The 19,868-nt window shown below is 45.0% G+C and overlaps 1 pseudogene; it reads right to left on the bottom strand.

The window, feature by feature from the left end:
* Positions 1-4,128: 4,128 nt before the first annotated feature.
* The window catches only part of LOC149326453 (uncharacterized), a 28,653-nt pseudogene continuing 12,913 nt past the window's right edge, over positions 4,129-19,868 (bottom strand).

The raw sequence follows: 19,868 nt of genomic DNA, 5'->3' as shown, positions 1-19,868 counted from the left end.
GTCTTCTTCGATATGGAGAAGGCATATGACACAACATGGAGGTTGGGGATTCTTCGTGACTTGGCAGAGCTTGGCATCCGCGGGAGAATGCTAAAATGTTTAAGCGACTTTGTGTCGAACCGTTCATTCCAAGTTCGTCTCGGTTCTACCCTCTCGAAAAATTTCATCCAGGAGAATGGAGTGCCTCAGGGATGCATTTTAAGTACTACATTGTTCATAGTAAAGATGAATTCTTTATCCAAAATAATTCCACAGTCCATTATGTACTCAGTCTACGTCGATGACCTCCAGATTTCGTGCACATCATCTAGTTTATCAACTTGTGAAAGACAAATACAGCTTACCATAAACAAATTAGCAATCTGGGCTGACAGCAATGGTTTTAGGTTTTCCCCACAAAAAACAGTTGCCGTTCTTTTCTCACTCCAAAGAGGACTGCAGATTGATCCCACCCTCCGCTTAAATGGAGCCGTACTTCCAGTAAAACAAGAACACAAATTTTTAGGCCTAACTTTCGACAAAAAGCTCACGTTCCTACCGCACATAAACACCCTAAAAAAGAAAGCAACCCAATCCCTGAATATACTTAAAGTGCTGTCACGAAAACGCTGGGGTTCTGATAGGATGTGCCTAGTGCACATCTATCGGTCAGTAGTGCGCTCGTCCTTAGACTATGGATGTATAGTATACGGGTCTGCGAGGCCATCGTACCTTAAAAAGCTAGATCCAGTACAGAACCTTGGTTTGCGCCTCGCAACTGGGGCTTACAGAACATCCCCTGTAAATAGTCTTCATGTAGAAGCAAATGAGCCACCCCTCAACATAAGGAGAACAATGCTTACCTGTGCTTATGTACTTAAAATAAGGTCGTTGCCAAAGCATCTGTGTTACGCCATAGTTAGCAAATGCCCATCCAGAATACTCTTTGCCAATAAACGTCAAGTTGTCAGACCACTCCTGCTCCGCTTCGAGGAAAAATGTCAAGAAATAAACATACTATACGCACTTCCCGATCCTGCATGGAGACCTGAGCCGTTGCCACCTTGGTACACGTTTCCTGATGTATGCGATTTCACACTAACACACATTCACAAGAGGCATACCCCACAGGAATACATACAGCAAGAGGTTTGTGCAGTAAAAGAAAAATACAGGAATTATGCCGATTTCTACACGGACGGTTCTAAAACAGCACTATATGTAGGGAGTTCGATAGTACAAGGTAAATGGGAGAAAGTAGTCAGGCTGCCCCAGTGCGCTTCAATTTTCACAGCAGAATGCTTCGCCATTGCTGTAGCAGTAGATCACATAATCAAGAAAAACATAAAAAACAGTGTTATCTACACTGACTCCCTCAGCGCAATTACAGCAATAAACCCCAAGAATGCAGTCGAACCCATAATAGGAAACATAATACACAATACGATAAAAGCTCACACACAAGAACGTACAATAAAGCTCTGCTGGGTTCCTAGTCACGTCGGAATCAGCGTTAACGAGAGAGCTGATGCATGTGCCGCACTTGCCTGCAATCGTGAAATAAAACAAGTAAACATACCGCATAGGGACTGCATGAGGTTGGTTCAAAATAAACTTAGAGGGAAATGGCAAGCTTCATGGGACAACGAGGTTAACAACAAGCTGCACTTGGTAAAGCCCGTCTTGGGTGAATGGAAGACCTGCAGGCACCAGGAACGCTTTATGGAAATAATTTTATGTCGTCTCCGCATTGGTCACACACACATTACACATAATTTCCTACTAACGAAACAAGACAAACCACTCTGTGAAAGATGTGGAGGCGAGCTCACAATAAATCATATTTTACTCTCATGTTCATACCTCGGAAAGCTGAGGAAAAAACACTTTATTAAGTTTTATAAATAATGCATTCCTTTACACCCTGCGTTGCTCTTAGGTGAAACTGCCATTGTTAACCCGTCTTGTGTTTTTAGCTTTTTAAAAGAAGCAGGTCTTCTTGAGAAACTGTAAATTTTAATCGATTGTTTCGCTTTTTATACAATACACTTCAGCCTTGTTCTCATCCTCGAGAAGAAGTCTGAGGTCTTTATTTGATTGGCTGGGAACCTCAATTTCCTTGCCCAGCCAAGGACCGCTGATGAGGTTACCCGGCCTCCTTAAAAGCTTTTGCTTGTAGATCTAAAATTTCTTCTCTTTCTTATTACTCGGTACAAGAAACTTTATACCCTGTACACCATTTTTTCACATAACAGCACAAATCTGCATAAAAGAAATATCCTATACCTTGAGCTTGGCGCATGATAGCCTTAGCTGCTTATGCGCCATTAAACCCAACACAACACAACACAACAAAACACAACATAAATAAGTGTCAAAAATTTGTTACGGGTAGAAAAGACGCGAGTGACTATCTCACTCGGTGGACCTGCGAACCACGATTCTAGCCAAAGGATGAAAGCAGGCAGTGTAAGGAGGTGGGAAAAATGCAGGCGATGTAGTGCGGGAGGCGCTCTGGATAATTATTGAACTGCTGGATCCTTTCTAGTGCGCTGAGGTAACATGGCAATCCCAGTCGGAGGTATTTGTTCTGTGCTGTCAATTAACGTTCCACCGTAGGCTTACTTTACCGCGCAAACCCTGATGGAAACGAAGCCGATCAGAGTGTTTCTGCCCAACCACGCCTTACCTGTTTAAGTTCCTGGCCCGCGATTTTTAATGGCCCCAGTCTCCACATCTCTTCTTCGTGAGAAGTGATGTATAGAGCGACTCACCTACTTTCGAAAAGTCGCAAATAACAGGACAGCGGCAATGGAAGCCACCGTCAGCTTTTATTTACTTGGTGGTTTATCTTTCGAAGAATACGAAAAAAAGAAGAACAAACACAACAACTGCGTGCACAATGACCTTTGATGGTTTGAAGGGCACGTGCTTAGCCATTCTATTGGAAAAGCAAGATTAGCGCTATATTATTGAATGTCCATTAATCTTAGGCAACAATAATTTTTCATAAAAGAAACATCAAGAATGCATTTCACCATAGCGTACGAACAACTAATCTCCCTAAGTAATAAGTGGAGAGGTTTACTAATCTTCTAGGAAATACGCCGCAAGGAAAGCGATTGGAGACAAAGCAGGTTTCGCCAGCCGCTTGATATGTAAAAGCGCAAACCTTTTTTGCGCCATTATTATAACAAACTTCTCAGGTTTTGAATGGCGGTGCAGACACCGAGTTGAGCCGACTCTGCTATCGCTACTTTGGCCAGCTGGCTGTTTACTGTCGGCAGCAGAAGTTTACGGCTCGTGCGTTATTGGAAAACAGCTTACTGTCGCGTTGCGTCGGGACCAACTGACCTGGAATTCTTTGCCATCGGATAGAGAATACAAATAGCATTTCGCCTTCAGTAGTTTCAAGCGATCGACTTACGTGACTAACCCATATTTTTTTTTCTCCACGCCCGCGTCCAAGTAAATGTTTGATGCCGATTGCACGGGCCCAGGTACTAAGTAGTCGTGAGCCAGTGCTTCAAGACTGGAAGCCGGTCGTCGCACGGAGCCGTACCACGCAAAGTCTACGCGGTACATCTACACTTGGTGTTGCTCCTAAGCAGGTAGCCGCGAAATTTATACTCACATCCTCCCACACCTCTTATAATCGAAGCGTGGCACTGAGCAGCACTAAGCGATTTCGTAAGGTTTCATAAGGTGCCTCTTGAGCACCTATGAATTTTCAGCGCAACCGGTCACGTGGTAAGAGCCTCGGATATCGAAGAGATTTTTGAATGTGCAGGAAAGGTTCACAGTTCTGTTCTATAATCCCGCCACTGTCACTGAAGGCACTGAATAGATTTAAAAAGCCCAAAACGCTGCATCCATCAATGATTTATACCACACATCGGATACACGCGTGCTTTTTCGAAAAAAATCCGTCTGAGAAAAAATAACTATATATTTAGGGTATCAAGGCGCACGCTACGGCAACTGCAACCAAATTCTGCGCAATCACCTTAAGCACGAACCTACGCTGGTGCCTAATAGCGTTAGCAAGACGAGATCAGTGCATATCGTACGTAAGCGCCAAGAGTTTACGGGCACCGCTGTAGTGATAACCGTCCTCATATGATGCGCTGAAGTCCCGTGTCCTTTTTTTCATGGCTTTTGTTTCCTAAGGATGCTCTTCTCCTTTCGCGGGGCCTTCCCTTTGGCGCTTTTTTCCTGGGCTGCGCTCCTGTCCTGCAGCAACGCAGCGTCGGCGTCCACCCCTCGCTCCTCGCTTGTAGACCTGTCCTTTGAAGGGTCGGCGCTGTGCTTGCGCATAATGCGTGGCGGTCTCTTTGCAGGCTTCTGGCCGTCAGGCGCAGGCTTGCAGCTTGTCTCAGGCTTTGTCAGTGGCGTCAGCATTGCCTCGTCCAACACAGTCGTGGTGCGGCTGTAACTCTCCGATGCCGCCGTAGAGGCAATCGAGGCCTTTTCGGCGCGTTACGCGGCAGCCTTGGCGTACACGTCCTTGATGATCGCCACCAGGCACTGCACGCAAGTCGGCAAAAGAAGAGAATGCATGAGCCGGTGCAAAATGGTAGTGTATGTGGCATTTAGGTTTGTGAAGCTGGCACCGGTTATCATAGACGTCGTACTGGAACGCTCGAGATTAACTTATGGCACTCACTGACACCGTCCAGCCCGCCTATATTCGTTGTGTTTCGCCTCCAGATCAACTTAAAAGTGACATCGATCCATTAATATAAGACACGTAAAACACCAAAAACCATCTCAAACGCTGCGAATGTTGAATGTTTCGGAGAGCTCCGGTCTCGTAGCGATGTCGAAGGGCAACGCGTCGCCGGTGGTTAACAAGCTACGTCAGCAATGAACCGTAGAAGAAACGAGATAACTCTTCAGAAAATGTCTGCCTCTAAAGAGGCATCGAAACTGGCACAGAAAACAAAGATCAGCAAAAGAAATGGAAATGCAAATAATGAACGTTGCTTTCACGATTTGCGAGCATTATCATCGAAGATTTCTAGCACCAATAATAATTCACCCCTTGTACGAAATAGGGCAGCGGCAAACTTATCGCTACGCTCTCTTTATATTTCACGTATGTTGTCATTTGTATCATCATTCTAATTTGTTTTTTTTTTGCCAGTTCGTGACACTATGTGAGCATCTTTACGATGTGCCACTCTTGCTCCGACCAAACCAAAACCGACAAAGGGAAAGTCGGCTGGTGACACTCTATGCGAGCAGCTTGTTTCTCGCTACCCTGTCATGTAATATGTACAGGGTCTGTTCTGAAAGTAGTAGGACTGGTTATTTCCTGAGCGAACGGGTGGACGAGAGGCGGTCTGCGCGTGCAGGATCGTTGAAGGGGATATTGGGAAGGCTGAGGAAAATCGGCAGTCGGCTCTCGGCCCTTGAAGAGGGCAGGTCGCTAGTACTGTGAACCCCTGTCGAAACGTTTAGTCACGCAGAATCATAGAGCGTTTACTGGATCAGCGATACGCGATCACATTTTGTGTAAATCTTGGTAAAACGGGCAAAGAGACTCACGACATGATTAAGAAGGCCTACGGTGACGCTGCCATGCGTAGATAAGATGTTTTTTGAGCGGCACAAGCTGTTCCGAGAAGGTCAGGGTAGAGTGGAAGACGACGACCGCTCCGGACGCCTTACGACCAGCAAGATTATCGAAAATGTGTAGCAAATGAAACATTTACTGAACAGTGATCGTAGGATGAGTATCAGAATGATTGCTGATGACTTGAGCATTCGTCAAACCCAAGTTTTTGAGATCGTGACAGAAAACATAGCCATGAGGAAAGTGTGGGCGAGGTTTCTGCCGGGAGTGTTGTCAGAGGAGCAAAAGGCCTCCCGGAAAGCGATCTGCATGGATCTTCTTCATTATGTGAATGAGGACCCAGATTTTCTGCCCAGCACAAGGCGGAAACGCTGCCTCAGGCCCCCTATAGCGCCGACTTGGCCCCGCCAGACTTTTTTCTATTCCCGTGAATAAAATCGACGCTCAAGGGGAACATCACGGATCGGTAGAAGCGGTTCAACAGGCCGTGACGAGGGAGCTAAACAGCATTCCGGTCCAGGCGTTCCTGGAGGCGTACGAAAACTGGAAAACTCATTGCCAGCAGCGTGTAGGTGCGGAAGGGTGCTACTTTAAAAAATTATAATCGTTTGTAATATTCCCTTGAATGAATTTTATGAAAAAAATGAGTCCTACTACTTTTAGAACCGACCCTGTATATTGGGCATTAAATATATTCTGATTATCACTATTTATATCACATCGTTTCAACCTCGGCGATACCTCCTTCTGAATAACATCACCAGTGAGTCATGTTTCCTAGGGCTTCCACGCATTCCAAGTTGAACCATGTGATGACTGGCGCGAAAGTGAGGCCCACCAATGTGCTTTTTTCTTTATAGCGGCCTGACAAACCGTGAATGGCATTACTAGTCCCCAGTAGCCTTCTTTACATTGATATGACAGGCAGGGCAAAAAGACGTAATTTTAATATAACCGAGACTTCGACGAGAATGCTCTATTTGCGGCCGACGTCCGGGCGACGAAACCTAATCACAGAAGACCTGCTCTATTGTCTTCTCCTGACACGTATTAAAGAAAGAACTGCTTTAACCTTTTACTGCGGCACATTCAGAAGAATGACGTCCGCAACCTGCTGTTAAGCTGTCGCCGACGAAATATCAGCAAATTTTCGAAGTGCGCGAGGAGAAAGCCTTTCCACGCAACTTTGGTTGCTAACGAGACGACGGCCGTAAACACACACGACGCGGCTATGGGGCTACTTGGACTGGCTAGACATGACTAATTAGTCATGACTAATTATTAATGATTGGTTAATGAATAACTTGTCATTATTGGTTAACGAGTAACTAGTGATTAATTACTTCATGACTGGTTAATGACCAGTTAGTCAAGACTAGTCAATGACTAACAATTCATGAGTTGTCAATGACTAACTAGTCATGACTGGTAAATGCCTAGTCAGTGATTACTGGGAGATAACTAACTAGCCAATATTGATTAATGACTACCTAGTCATGGCTAATTAGACGATGAGTGGTTATTGAGTAGCCAGTCATGGCTAATTAGTTGACGGTTAGTTTATGACTTCTGATTGGTAATGACTAGTTATCTCCTCCACTTCATATGTAACGGAAAGAGTTATGGCCGCGAGTATGAGTCACTAAAGGCTTTCGATTTAATATTCAATCCGATTTATATCCGGTGTGAGAGATTTGCATTCCAGCGCCTCGAGGGGGCTCCACGCGTACGTCGGCGAAATTAGTGCATGTCCACTTCGCGACATGTTATACACTGTACCATAAATTGTTTAAAATGTACAGGCGCGGACAAAAGTAAACGGAGCACGCAACTGTCTTCGAATATTTTTCACGCGTAACCTAATTGAAATTTCCAGCAGTGGTACGCGCATGCCGGTAGAGGAGGTTGGTGAGCTTTCTTGTAGACAAACAACGCTTCTTCATTACCAATGGAGAAAGCGTGATTGCACTTCGAACGCAGTAGCATGCTCCGTTTACTTATGACCGCGCCTGTACATAACAGTTTCTTACGCAAAAATATATCTTTTTTTTTCGCACCTAATCTGGCGAGAAACCCGGCACCTTGTGAAAAGTCGCTGCATTCTCACAACTTGAGTGGCAGTGTAATCTTCCGACACGGGTGGTTAGCATTTCATTTCTTCGCAAACAAATAGGATTACTTAATCCCCAAAAAACTGCCATTCAGACGGCTTCCCGTCCGCCGCTAATCAAGTGCGGGAAGTTTACGAGGATGAAAAGTTAGTGTTCAGCATTATAACTTCGCTCCCAGCAAACATTGTTCTTGGATGCAAACATTTCACATGCTTTGCCTCGCCTACTTCGGAGTTCTGTTGGTTTACAGCCATCTCACTTGACCTGTGATTCCCACTTTTTTATCCGGACACTTTCTCGAGCAAAGCAAAATTGCCGCTGTTCGTTTGTAGAGTGAGAAGAACACCCGGGAACACAACAGGCCCTCATAGCTTGTTCTCCGACTGCTGCATCACGCTCACAACACGAGCTCCCTTCAAGCAAAGTAGCGTGGCCCAATGGGCGAACATGCGTATACTTTCGCTTCGGTTTTGTATGTTTCGAGCATTCCCCGCTGTTTTTCCTCTCCCGATTGGACACGCATCACTATGCAGCAGCCTGAGTGCATTTCGAATCTTCTGCGCATTAGGCTGTCAGAAGTTGCGTGTTTTGTCCAGACCCCAAGCACGTGCGCCGATGACGTAGGCCAGTAAAGCTGTAGTGGTCCTGCAGTGTATTGCGTGAAGGGAAGGGGAGGATAAAAACCGGTCAGGCAGCATCCAAATTTTCTGAGCGTTCCTACAGAAGCTGACGGCAAAGACGTTTCCCAGTAAGGCTCATATATTATTTAGGAGCCCTCTCGCTAGTAAGCGAGTATGTGAGCTTTCGTCAGGCATTTTGCTCAATTTATTTATTTTAAGTCACAAAAGTATTCTAAGCGTCAGTAAGCAAAGAAGTCGCGACTTCTTGACGCCAACAAAAGGAGCCTTTTTTTTCTCGACTACAAAGAAAAAATCCCCCGTTTCCTTGGTATCACGTTGCCACATCAGTAAAATTCGTCCCAGATGCTCCTGGACAGGAAGTTCCTAGAGGTTACGTTACTTTTCTTGCCTCTTTTTGGCGACATAAGGAGGGATGGGAGCTTGTCTGGCCTGCTGACTCGTCCATGTCTTTCGGCGCGCTTTACGCCGAACGCAGTTTTCCAACTAGCCCAGATCCATAGCCTAATGAGAGATCCATTGCCTTGCCCTACTACTACTCAGTGAGGCCAGAAGCCAGCGTCTTTTGGAAACTGGAGCAGGTGGTTCCGCGGAAGCGAGGAAGGCGGCCCTCATTGCTATGACTCCCTTTTTTAGTTTAGCTGCTATGACTCCCTTTTCTAGTTTAGCTTGGCAGAGATAATGGCATTCAAATGAAGTAGTTATCAGAGGCTGCTTTTGTGAGGTTACTTTGTGAATTGGTCAGTTTTGATAAGTTTTTTAAATTTTGAAAAGAAAAAAAAATGTGTTAGTTAAATTTGCCCTGGAATAAGGCTACTTAGTAATTACGAGTCAGCAAAACGTCACCTCATCGCTTGATCAATCTATATGCAGTCAACACCGTTCAGAAAAAAATACCGTGGCGGCCACGATAAGCGTCACGCACTCAGCTTCCTTCCCGCGCCTCTGTGCCCGCTACGCTGCAACCTGCATCGCTCGTTCTGCCGTGCTAGTTGCGCCTGCGAATGGCGGTTGGGTATGTATGTATTACACTCCGCTCTGTTTCACGCGTACCTCGGGGTGTTATGTTTATTGGGCTCCCTGAAACAGCTTCTCCGGTTCTTCGCTCTGCGGTTCCGCGCGCTGCGGGGCGGCGGCAGTTTGTGCTTCTGGTGGTTGCAGCATCGAGGTGTGGCCACAGTGTTGGTCGTTAGCTTCGGGATGGGAAGAGGATGCTGAGTGTGCCGAGACAGCAGTGTGTGTGCAGTCATGCCCACTAGCCAGGCGCTGCGGATGCAAGGTTAATTGAAATAGGTCGCGAAGCCGGAGCTCGAATGCGGTCCAGAACCAAGTGCTAGCGACATCAAATTAGTGGAACTAAAGCGCCAAAATGGAATGAGTGGACAGACAAGACTAGAAGAGGAAAATAATTAGGACATATTTTGTGTTTCAAAAGCATTCAAAAACAAATGCAGTGATTCCTTTTTAAAATGTTTTAGTTGTGTGCATTTTGTTAGAAAGTATAGCGCTTGCTTTGTAAAAGACTTTTATGACAGCGTTCGCTCAGAGCAGCGGCAATGGCAGCGGGTCGATGCCAAGGTTGACGGTGCTCTGATGTCATACCCTTGTCATATCTTTTGACCATTCTGCTTGCTTTTGTTTGAAACTCGATTCTGCTAGCCCTACTTTTTCCTCGTTGCTTGTTGCTCGAGTTCTTGGTGTGCATCGTTGGTGTATGGATTCCGCTTTTCCCTTTTGCCAGCGCTTCTCTGTAGTTTCGTTCGGTTGGGTGCGGTTCTGTCGCTTTTGCCCCAAAAGGGCATCGTCTGTGGCCATGGGGCCCCCGTACGCAAAAAAAGAGGTGTGCGGTTGCACGATGTGCGAGGGATAACCTGTCTGGCGGCGTGACGATAACCTGTCTGGTGGCCTGAGGCGAGGACGAAGGAAAAAGGCACAACGAGAACTGACTACCTAAAAATAGCGCTGGTGGTCGGCACTCGTCGTGTCTCCTTTCTTCGTTCTCGTGTCGGGTGTCGCGCTGAAGCGTCGCGGCGTTCAGGAGTTTATTTTTCCCGCCAAGCAGCACGTGACGCTGACGTCACGAATATGACGTCACTAAAACACGTGACTTCGACGTCGCATTTTTGTTTTAATTATGACGTCATTTTTTAGTTGTCCACGCATTTCGAAGATGGCGCTGGCTGCGCACCATAAGCCGCCATGTTTTGAACGTATGGGCTTCCTCTTACAAAAATGGATGTCGAGTTTCTTTTGAACATGTATGGGGAGCCTAATGATTCTAAAGGATTTCTATAGAAACTCGTTGTCTATCGAGTCAGCTCATTAAGTAGTCTATTTACTCTGTAACGAGACCTAACTATAAAACTTTGCTCTGTACGCTGTCAACAGAGATTCTTTCGAATTGTTTCCATAAGAGTTCATAATGAGCCAAGTTTTATAGAATTTCTTTCGTGCCTTCACTATACGAACTCGCTCCGTTCGCGGTCAAAACAAATTCAATAGAATTTCCTCCGTAAGACTTCATAATGAGCCGAATTTTATAGATCCTGTTTTGTGCCTTCGCTATATGAACTCGCTCCGTTCACAGTCAAAACAAATTCAATAGAATTTCCTCCGTAACACTTCATAATGAGCCAAATTTTATGGAACTTCTTTCGTGCCTTCACTATACGAACTGGCTCCGTTCGCGATCAAAATAAATTGAATAGAATTTTCTCTGTAAGACTTTATAATGAGCCGAATTTTATAGATCCTGTTTTGTGCCTTCGCTATATGAACTGCCTCCGTTCACAGTCAAAACAAATTGAATAGAATTTCCTCCGTAAGACTTCATAATGAGCGAAATTTTATAGAACTTCTTTCGTGCCTTCACTATACGAACTCGCCCCGTTCACGGTCAAAACAAATTCAAAAGAATTTCCTCCGTAAGACTTTATAATGAGCCGAATTTTATAGATCCTGTTTTGTGCCTTCGCTATATGAACTCGCTCCGTTCACAGCCAAAACAAATTCAATAGACTTTCCTCCGTAAGACTTCATAATGAGCCAAATTTTATAGAACTTCTTTCGTGCCTTCACTATACAAACTCGCTCCGTTCGCGGTCAAAACAAATTCAATAGAATTTCCTCCGTACGACTTTATAATGAGCCGAATGTTATAGATCCTGTTTTGTGCCTTCGCTATATGAACTCGCTCTGTTCACAGTCAAAACAAATTCAATAGAATTTCCTCCGTAAGACTTCATAATGTGCAAAATTTTATAGAACTTTTTTCGTGCCTTCACTATATGAACTCGCTCCATTCGCAGTCAAAACAAATTCAATAGAATTTCCTCCGTAAGACTTTATAATGAGCCGAATTTTATAGATCCTGTTTTGTGCCTTCGCTATACGAAATCGCTCCGTTCCCAGTCAAAACAAATTCAATAGAATTTCCTCCCTAAGACTTCATAATGAGTAAAATTTTATAGAACTTCTTTCGTGCCTTCACTATATGAACTCGCTCCTTTCGCAGTCAAAACAAATTAATTAGAATTTCCGCCGTAAGACTATAATGAGTCGAATTTTAAAGAGCTTGTTTTGTGCCTTCGCTATATGAACTCGCTTCGTTGGCAGTCAAAACTTCTATAGGAATGGCTCGGTATGGCTTCAAAATGAGTCAAATTTTATAGAGCTTGTTTCGTGTCTTCGCTAAATGAATTCGCTCCTTTCGCAGTCAAAACAGAATCTGTTGCGTTCTCTCGGTAAGACTTGTTGGGCCAAATTTTATAGATATTGTTCGCAGTTTTCACTATATCAATTCGCTCTATAAGACGGTAAAATTTTAAATCAAACTGCACATCAGCAAGCTAGAAATAATTCAACGCAAGCATATACCATTACATTTTCGAAAGTCAGTTCTGAATCGACGACCGATCTCTAGATAAAATTTGGCACCACACAGCGGCAGTGTATTCGTTTGCTTTCTTGAGTAAAAAACAACCTCACCGCCGTTACGATCACTTAAAATCTCCGGAAACTAGATCAACAAAGCATACAAATACCTGTAACGAACATTTTTTTCCTCATTGAAAGGCAAAATATGATCAGCTCTCACTACTGACTAATGAGAATGAATAGGAGTAGCCTTGTACATCGTTGTCATTGCATTCGCCATTTTTCGAGTTCTTGTTGATATGTGTCTGCACCAGTTGTTTCCTATTTTTTTTTCTTTGCCAAAAACATGGGCCTTCTTTCCGTAACGTCCTGTCTATAGCATAAACGCTGCGCACGTGCTCTACCACGAGCAATGTTTGCCGACCAAGCACACGACGCACTGTGGGACAGGACTTCAGTGCAGTATTAGCAGAACCTTTCCAAAACTTCGTTAAGTCACCTTTCCAGCATCGCAAAAACACCATGGCGTTGCGGCTCGCGAGGGTCGGGAGTTGGGTGCAGCACTGTGGTCTGGCAAAGCTGCGTTTCACCGTTCCGTCGCGACTGCAGCGAGGTGACGGTTCATTTCACCAGCGAAGAAATGGCTTGACAGAGTTGCGCCTAATTCCTTTATCGCCGCAACAACACAAGGCAGAAGCGTGCACAAGAGGCGCGCGACATTTTTCGGACAATATATTTATCCAGCGCTGCACCCGATTTCGGCACCCCCCTCCTCTTAAAAAATATGACCTCAATGGTAAAGACCCCTTCTGCTGTAAAGAGAACCTGACTTCGTGAGTTTTGCAAAAAAGTAAACCTGTAGTTGAGACGGGCAGCCGCTACAATAAACAGGCCCATTATTAAGATTATGTTCCTAACGTGTTTTTTTTATCTTCGCTAGTATCTGTAGACATAAATTAATAAATAATGTTTGTTTTAAGCGCTTCCCAGATTTTGCAATAGACCAGCTATAAGGCCTACATGTCAACTTCACTGTGTGACGAAAATTCCTTTACCATGCTGGCATGGCCCCACCTAGAGTATTTAGTCGTTAGGTGCATATTAACAATATGTTACGTGCAATGCTGGCTTTTCTAGTCCGAGCAGATGTGTGCGCGCTTCATGCGGACGCCTACCGCGAAGTCTGATAGTCGATCCTCGACTCAAGGACGCTGAACCACGGGTTGTCTTCTCAAGCGAGGGAGATGCGTCTAGAACCACGTTGGTAGAAATGCCAGCACTTCTAATTATGAGTCCTGCTGCACAGAATGAATTTCTCACCCCAGAGTTACCGGCTCTCCCAAGGAAACCGAAACTCCCTCCAGGAGCAGCGGCAAAAAATAAAAAATAAGTCACACCGAAGGCAATCCAGTCCAATCCCGAAGTCGTCAGCAGCGGCGCCATGTTCTTTTTGTTGCCGGCTGGCCGGGTGGCGTTTCGGGCGTAGTTTTTTTTGTTGCTGTTGCGCCTTGTGCGGTGCTTTTGTGCTGTGGTTCTTCGAATGTGCTACAAAATTGGTGCGTGACCTGCGCGCTTCGAAAGCCCTTCTGAAGCACCTGAAGTTCTTCTGAAGATTTTGGACGTCGCATTGCGCTCTGCACCACGCCGTGACAATGCCGGCATCAAGGTGGAAGAACGAACGAACGAACGACCTTGTGTGATTGCTTACGAATGTGAGTACAGTTCTTGAAATTATCTTGCAAAATGTTGTACTGGGGTGCGTGAAGTGCTGTAAATGCTGCTGGGTGTTGTCTGACAACTTCGTCGGAGTGCAGTAGAAGTTTGAGTTCGATGCAACAGCTTCCGCAAGTGCGCTGTTTCCACGTGCCCGCTAACCTGTCACACAGCCACGGAAACCGTCGCTTCGCGCCTATAACTTCGTCTCCGCAGCGACGAAGTTGTGACATGGAGTACAGTTGCATGTTTTTACTCTCATGATATCGTTGTGCTCATTATTGCGATGATATGACCAACGAGCGGAAAGCACTGTGTTGGAACGACGTATGCTTCTCAGTGGCAGTGGTTCCCGGCGTTTAGGTTTTCGTGTTGTATGTGTGCGTGTGTACAGGGTATAATTCCAAGCTGAACAAAACATGGTCTGCCGAGTCCACATTACCAATGCTCACAGTACTCAGGCAGTTCAGTGCCTAGAGTGGAATGACGATGTAGCTACAACTGCCTAGAGTTGCGCACGTCAAATGCAAGAGGAATGTTGCCGATGAGTTTCGCCGCGAAAATAACTTTTGGTAATCCCTTTCCGGCGTTATTCGCTCATAGTGTTTGTGCGCACTGGCTTTGGTTTTTTTTTGGAATTTCAAGCATACTTCGAACTGGTGCAAAAATGAATTGCACACTTACGGTTTTACCATCGCAAACTGCGCATAATGTTTTCGACTATGCTTTGAAATAATTTTATTTCAAAGGACTTTATGGTGACGCATGCGGTTTCTCCAGAGTTTATCAAAGAGAGAAGTACTGAGACTTTGATTTCGCCGAGATGTTCCCACTTGCACTGTAGTGCCATGCCTTAAAGAGATTTTTTTATATTGTCACGTTGTAGTGACGGCAGTCCAGCGGTCAGGAAGACACCAGAAAGACTTGCAAACGAAGCTCTTTATTTGGGCTGACTTGCGCCCGCAAAATAACTGAATCACTCGGTGGCGGCGTAAGCAACAAGCGTGCTTGTCAATCAGTCGTCGAACTACGAATGCCCGCTGCTCGTGGCATCGTTCAATTTAAAGCCGGCTAGGAAACTTCGAGATAACAGGTCGAGATCATCTAGAGTAATCTAGAAACACGTAGGCGAAGCTGTTCATGGCTGTGAACAATCGAGATTAGTCCGGTCGCTTCTCGCGTCACGAACAAAAATGATAACACCCCTTTTCTGCGGCCTTGCGCGAACGAACGGACGCTACAATGATACGTGGCATTACCCCCCTCGCAAAGAAGCATCGTCTCGATGCTTTAAAATGAAAATAAACGCGGAGAACGCGAACTTCGAGTCCTTTAGCGTTCGTAATAAGGTTTAAGGGCAGCGGTAAAAGCTTCAAGTCTGGCTGTGTCGTCGTCGTCGTAGGGGTCGTCGTCGTCGTAGGGGTCGTCGTCGTCGTAGGGGTTGTCGTCGTCGTCGTAGGGGTTGTCGTCGTCGTAGGGGTTGTCGTCGTCGTAGGGGTTGTCGTCGTCGTAGGGGTTGTCGTCGTAAGAGTCGTCGTCGTAGGGGCCGTCGTCGTAGGGGCCGTCGTCGTAGGTGCCGTCGTCGTAGGTGCCGTCGTCGTAGGTGTCGTCGTCGTAGGGGTCGTCGTCGTAGGGGTCGTCGTAGTAGGGGTCGTCGTCGTAGTTGAGGCATAGTCTTGTGTTTTCGTCGATGGACGGTCTTAGTTCTTGCGCTCAGAAGCAACCTCACCTCCAGAGGCTGCTTTATTCAGTTTAACCTTCGGGGGCCGGGGGAGCGTCCGCGCACTGCGTAGCCTCGGCTAGGAGATACATAGCGCGGTGAGGATGGCGACGGAGAACGAGATGGGCGGCTCGGCGATGAGTATTCTTCCCGACGCAAGAACTCTTCGATTGCGGCTGGTCGCAGGCCAGGTCGGGGCCGTGGAGCGTCGTAAGAAAATCCTCGGATGCCCATTCTCCTGTATGGGCAGTACCGGAGAATGTCACCGGCTTCTCCGCAGTGGAAGCATAGTTGGCGGCGCTGGTCGGGTGTTCTCGACTCGTCGCGTTTCCTAGGCCATGTGCGACGCTCGTAGGACGGGCGAGTTGGGGCGAGAGGGCGGCGCTCCAGCGCAGCTGGCTAATGGCGATAGGGGCTTAGGTGCCGTCGTCGAGGTGCAGGACGGCGCACTGCTGCGGCGTAAGTCATGGCTGGAGGCTCCAAGAGGCTGCGTGGTAGACTGGAGTCAAGTGCTCCGGTGAATGACTCGAAGGGCTGGCGTCGCGACTTGCTGTGGGTGTCTGGTACATGGAAGGCTCCCCGGCACCTCCACCAGATGTCACGTTGTAGTGACGGCAGTCCAGCGGTCAGGAAGACACCAGAAAGACTTGCAAACGAAGCTCTTTATCTGGGCTGACTTGCGCCCGCAAAATAACTGAATCACTCGGTGGCGGCGTAAGCAACAAGCGTGCTTGTCAATCAGTCGTCGAACTACGAATGCCCGCTGCTCGTGGCATCGTTCAATTTAAAGCCGGCTAGGAAACTTCGAGATAACAGGTCGAGATCATCTAGAGTAATCTAGAAACACGTAGGCGAAGCTGTTCATGGCTGTGAACAATCGAGATTAGTCCGGTCGCTTCTCGCGTCACGAACAAAAATGATAACACCCCTTTTCTGCGGCCTTGCGCGAACGAACGGACGCTACAATGATACGTGGCAATATTGTGTTTTGTTATGTCTGTGGTAATGGTGCTGATTCATTTGCCTGGCTGTAATCTCATTGCTTTTCTGCAGCAACTGGAATACAGCTTTATTGATCTCGCTACCAGAGTGCTAGAGACATCGTGAGTTCCTAATTTATGTAACTGAATGGATTCATTTATATGGATGCAATGGATTATACTGGCTAGCAGTTTAAAATAGTAATGTGACATTGTTAATGCACTTACTATCTTTCTACAACTATTTCAGCAGTATCAATCCAGCATTAGTGGAGCAGGGAAGTGAAAAGTTTTCTAAATGCAGCACGATCAGAATCTATCCCTTTGCTTAACGAGGGGGTCGTCGGCATCACCATCTTGTCAGATGTTTAGTGAGTGCAATTACTGTGTTTGAGTCGCCATTCCGAGAGACTCAGATGTAGACGCTTTGTGCTACCTGTGAGCTACTGAGGTTGAGTGACAGCTGTTCTAAGTTTTCACTGCACCTAATTTACTTACTGCATTTAATCAGTCACTCGTAAACCACAGAAGAAAGGTGAGTTAAAGTGATTGTCACTGCACTATAGTGGTGATAAATATTTTGTATTAAATGAATACTGGTACAGGCTAATGTAATAGTTATTCATTCTTATGAAATATTGTAGTCTGGTAGCAGTATCAGTAACAGCTGGATGGTGTTTATAGTTCTTTTCGAAGTGTACATGCCATTTATTTCGAAATCATGCTTTCTGCATTGTGCTGTTAGTACTCTTCAAAGCTAGATCACTAGAGTACTACTACTTGTAGATTCTGATCTGATTGATGCCTTTGTTTGAATTAGTGTAAAAGGAGTTGTGTGCTAGGTCTCACTGACTGTTTTTTTTTTCTTTGGCCTATACGCAGACATCTGGGTACTTCAGACTGGCAAGCATGGGTGGTGCCTACCTGACACCTCCTTGTCTCTGCGCAAACAAGAATGATGCACCTAATAATCTGCCGGCCATGTCACATCATTGGCTTACTGCAAGTGATCAGCACATTTTATGAATGGAAATGCTCGTATCTATGCAATTGAATTATTGTACTGTGGGATATGCACCATGAAGATCACATCCAAATAATAAATGGAAGTGCCGATATGAACCAACAGTTGCCTTCTTTTGACCAATTTTTATTTTCAGAATAATGCACTCAATTAAAGGTTATTAATTCTAAACAAAATATGTCTATACCAGCATAGTTAGGAAGTCAGATCTGTATCAAGCATTTGCATACTTTAAATGTGGGCTTTGATTTGGTTGTTAATATCTCAGCACATTTATCCTCCTTACTATTTGCTACAAAGGAATGAAATAGATTGGTTTTCGAAATATTTGTTTTGTTTCTCCTCTAAACCGAATATAGCTTTTCTTCTCATTTTTCTTTTTGTTCAATTGATTACTGCAGCATATCACAGCTTTCTTTAGCAGTGAATTTTGCAGCCTGCTTATGATGGTCTCTTAGATTGTTGGGAAAGCTGACCATTGTGAATCCAGGCAACACATAAACTCAGCTCAGGAAAGCATATGCATAGGTACAATATTAGTTGCCTGTGGACAGCAGCAGTTGAGTGAAGAAAGGGGGCTGTAACAGATGACATTCACAGCTTATGTTGTCACCTAACAAGGCTTATTGAGCAGCCAACTGTCAAGCATCCTATTCTGGCCACCCTCTATTCCCTATGGTTGGATCAATTTGTACATGTGAAGCAATGTAGGAAAACACAAGTCACGTATATGTAATGAAAGAAACCAGTTCTTTTCTTGGCACAGTCAGAGATTTGATGTATAGCTTTTTTGTGGTTAATAGCAGGTAGTGCAAACCAGTCTGAATTAAAATGCCAACAAAGGCGTGCCCTTGCAGCAAACGGTAATATGCAGGATGGCTATCTGGCTCATTATTGCTCAGTATCAGACATAAAGTACTCCTTGAAATTTGCATCCTCATGGGACGATTTTTAGTCATGTAGAGTAGAAATGAATAATGTACTCTTTGTTTTGTTTTGTCATTCTTGTACTTTGTGTCTTGCTTGAATTAAGAATTTATTCCTGCTCAAAGGAGTACAGACACCTAACTTTTGGGTGCATGTTTTCTGCTTTGTAATGATTTGTAAGGCATGGATTATTATGTGGTATTCTAGTATGCCCGCTAAATAATTTACAGTTGAATTTCTTTCTCATGCTGTTTCAGTTTCAACAGCCGAACGATGACTGTGACATCAAAGTGTGCTTACAGGTCTCGCGAGACATGAAGAAACTGTGATATAATCACTGCTTTGTCCTTTTAATTTGCTACAATGCTAAAGCCAAGCAGGCTCAACAGCCTGAATGACAACAAATGAAGAAGCAGCAATTTGCGGTTTTTTCATGCCTCATGTGACCTATATGGGCACGTTAACGTTACATTCGTTGTTTGGCTGTTGAAGCCGAAACAGCATGAGAGAAAAATTCAATTATAAATTATTTATAGTTTGCAGCTGAATGCCACCCGGTGATCTATGCGTAGTAGTGTCTTCCACATTACTGTGGAGAAGAAAACATGCCACCAAAATTAGGTGCGTGTACTCTTTTAACAAGAGGCAGTTTAATTCTGGACAGTAGATCTCACGTGTCCTCTTCAAAACAATTGTGACTCCTTCATCATGTTCACTCTATTGTGCACGCAATCCTTGAGACAGCTGTAAATTATATTCTTTCAGAATACTACATAAAGGTACACAGTGCTTTCTAACTTTTAATTCTCACAGAATGAACATGCAGCTAGCCTTTTGTTGTGGCTCCGACTAGCATTGTGTCCCTTATGTAGGGCATAAGTGAATAAAATTAAGGCAGGCATATACTCAGAGCTATTGAAGGAAGAAGGCTAGGCAGTATTTGTTTGAGTCGCTACTCCACTGTTTTTTTGTGAAAACATACTCTCTTTGAGGTGTGATCTTTGTTGCACATGTGGCGCAGAAAATGAATCTAAAATTACTTGATTGTCTGAAAATAAAATGTGCTCGTACTGTTCGTGTGCCATGTCTCCTATCAGCTTCATCATAAATGCTGCTAATTACTAAGGCTCGCTTGGAGCTGCAAACGTTCAATTCCATAAGCTACTGTAAAAGTTGCTAAGTGAAATAAAGTTAGTTGATTTTATGTCATGTGCTGTTGCTTTGTATGATTTCTTGCATGCTTACAGCAATCAGTGGTTACATCATATATGTTACATTGTGCATGCTGGGCTTCTATAGGAATGTGGTGGCCAATTAGTTTT

Source organism: Amblyomma mixtum, chromosome 10 (genome assembly GCF_055824585.1).
Source record: "Amblyomma mixtum isolate Tamu chromosome 10, ASM5582458v1, whole genome shotgun sequence".
Lineage (NCBI taxonomy): Eukaryota > Metazoa > Arthropoda > Arachnida > Ixodida > Ixodidae > Amblyomma > Amblyomma mixtum.
Note: the sequence above shows the minus strand (reverse complement) of the source record. Positions and strands in the feature narration are given on the sequence as shown.